Source organism: Sander lucioperca, chromosome 8 (assembly GCF_008315115.2).
Source record: "Sander lucioperca isolate FBNREF2018 chromosome 8, SLUC_FBN_1.2, whole genome shotgun sequence".
NCBI classification, from domain to species: Eukaryota; Metazoa; Chordata; class Actinopteri; order Perciformes; family Percidae; genus Sander; species Sander lucioperca.
The window spans coordinates 26416927-26419870 of NC_050180.1; the positions used below are offsets into that span (position 1 = coordinate 26416927).

The following is a 2944-nucleotide window of genomic DNA, read 5'->3' on the forward strand; positions in this document are numbered from 1 at the left end:
AAGCTGCGGCGAGGAGCTGTGGTCTTAGAGTCTTAGGTGCCTCAAGGGGCGGTAACCCACGAACATCGTGGTGGACACCGGTGGTCAGGGAAGCTGTCCGACTGAAGAAGGAGTCTTACCGGGATATGTTATCCCAGAGGACTCCGGAGGCAGTTGCAAGGTACCGAAGGGCCCGAAGGGCTGCAACTTCTGCCGTGAAAGAGGCAAAGCAGCGGGTGTGGGAAAAGTTCGGAGAAGACATGGAGAAGGACTTTCGGTCGGCACCAAGGTGCTTCTGGAAAACCGTTCGCCACCTCAGGAGGGGGAAGCGGGGAACCATCCAAGCTGTGTACAGTAAGGGTGGGACGCTGTTGACCTCAACTGAGGAGGTAATAGGGCGGTGGAAGGAGCACTTTGAGGAACTCCTAAATCTGACTAATACGCCCTCTATGGTAGAGAGCTGGAGGATGATGGGGGATTGTCGTCAATTTCCCTGGTGGAAGTTGCTGAGGTAGTTAAACAACTCCACAGTGGCAAAGCCCCAGGGATTGATGAGATCCGTCCAGAAATGCTTAAAGCTCTGGGTGTGGAGGGGTTGTCTTGGTTGACACGCCTCTTCAACATTGCGTGGAAGTCTGGGACGGTGCCTAAGGAGTGGCAGACCGGGGTGGTGGTTCCCCTTTTCAAAAAGGGGGACCAGAGGGTGTGTGCCAATTATAGGGGTATCACACTTCTCAGCCTCCCTGGTAAAGTCTACTCCAAGGTGCTGGAAAGGAGGGTTCGGTCAATAGTCGAAGAGGAACAATGTGGATTCCGTCCTGGTCGTGGAACAACGGACCAGATCTTTACTCTTGCACGGATCGTGGAGGGAGCCTGGGAGTATGCCCAACCGGTCTACGTGTGCTTTGTGGATCTGGAGGAGAGGAGCCAGTTGAGGTGGTTCGGGCATCTGGTAAGGATTCCCCCTGGACACCTTCCTAGGGAGGTGTTCCAGGCACGTCCAGTTGGGAGGAGGACTCGGGGAAGACCCAGGACTAGGTGGAGGGATTATAACTTGGCATGGGAACGCCTCAGGATCCCCCAGTCGGAGCTGGTTAATGTGGCTTGGGAAAGGGAAGTTTGGGGTCCCCTGCTGGAGCTGCTACCCCCGTGACCCGATACCGGATAAGCGGACGAAGATGGATGGATGGATGTTCTAGGAATTTGATATTCTGCACAAGTAGCAGTAAAGGATTTAACGGACTCAGAGTCTTCATCAAACATATCCGAAAACGTTTTCAAACCATGAAGTGACCAGTTTCAAAAGTCAGTTTGAGAGAGAGCTAGAAAGTTGGGATTAAATGCAATAGGAGAGTTTTAGCTTACATGACCTTCTGTACTCAGATACCTATTACAATCCTGCCAATCTTTCAATGTGGCTTGTAAAGGGGGAACCCATCAACATTCATCAGGGACTGCAATTTATTAACATAAAATATTGTTGTGATCTCCAATGGATAGCATGTTAGTGATTCCAGTGCTACCCAAAGAGAACTAGTTCCCAGCTTCCAACTTATAATATTTCTAACTTGGCAAGCCCAGTAGTACCATAGAAAATTTGGAAGTCCTAACAGCCCTTTTAAACATGACATGGACAGCTTAATCCTTGGGGTCTTGTTGTCCCATATACATTTTGTTAAGGGGATATAACATTGCAACATATTAAAAAATAGACAGACATTCTAATATCTTACTAGTGTTTAATACATTTTTGACAGTATTATTATTTTATATATATATATATATATTATAATCCTGCATTTGCTTTGCAATTCCATTGACCTGGGTCGACTTAATAAATAAAGTAAATAACAGACCTTACTAGACAAAGTGAAATTAGTGACAGTATTTCAACATCAACATTTTGAAGCAGTCCTGCACATTGTCTATTTGATGTCATGAAGCCAGTTGTCTCATCACCTGGCCAATACCTCACTGAGATCAGCTCTTGTCTTTAGACTCAAAGGTTGTGAGTTCAAGCCCCCAGGGTAAATATTAATGATTTGTCCCTTTTAGAAAACAACAGCAGGACCAGACACTGTTTTTGTGACAATATGTCTTTTATTTTTGAATGCTTCGTTGATTATATAGTAAAGGAAATCAGATAAATAAAGAACACAACACATCAGTTTTAAGAATAAGAAGTGACCAGTTCATTAAACCAGTGGACTATATGAATTATTATTAGTTATTATGAAGTGTTATTACAGTTGCATTCTCCTCTTGTATCACAGAAAGGTCCGACAAAATATACACTTTTATTTTCTATCTGGACATTTTGGATAAAAAGATCATCACCACTCATATCTGGTAGGTTTACCTTTGGACGGAGTCAGGCTAGCTGTTTCCAGTCTTTATGTTAAGCTAGGCTAGCTGTTTCCCCCTGTTTCCAGTCTTTATGCTAAACCAAGCTAGCTGTTTCCAGTCTTTATGCTAAGCTAGGCTAGCAGTTTCCCCCTGTTTCCAGTCTTTATGCTAAGCTAAGCTAACATCTGCTCGAGCGAATTTCATATTTAGCATTCACACATGAGAGTTGTATTGATCTCAACAATAACTCTCAGAGAGAAATCTAATTATTGTGTTAATATTTTATCAGATGCGTGGGCGCTGTTTATAACAGATAGTATTCAGTAAACTAAAATGGGAAAGATGTGCAAGTGTTCAAATGTTTTCTGTATTTCATTTTGTGTTATTTACTATACATTAAAAGTCCAGTTACTGATTTGTTTTTGTCCAGCTCAGTGAACCAGTTTCTGTCTAATTTTAAACCCAAATGTGAACTGTTCCCTAACTCTTCAGATAATAAACAAGTGGAAGAGAGTCATCTGTCAGCAGAGATCTGTTTCTGTCTGCTGAACAAACTGAAAGTGAATCAATGATAGAGATTATAGATGAGCTGTAGAGGCATCATGATGGCTCGTTAGAG

At 43.5% G+C, this 2944-nt stretch overlaps 1 long non-coding RNA gene across 1 annotated transcript; it reads left to right on the plus strand.

Moving 5' to 3' along the window:
* Positions 1–2545: 2545 nt before the first annotated feature.
* Positions 2546–2821, plus strand: LOC116062636. Its single transcript, XR_004108057.2, has 2 exons — positions 2546–2669; positions 2734–2821. It is a non-coding gene; the product is annotated as an uncharacterized LOC116062636 (long non-coding RNA).
* Positions 2822–2944: the final 123 nt, after the last annotated feature.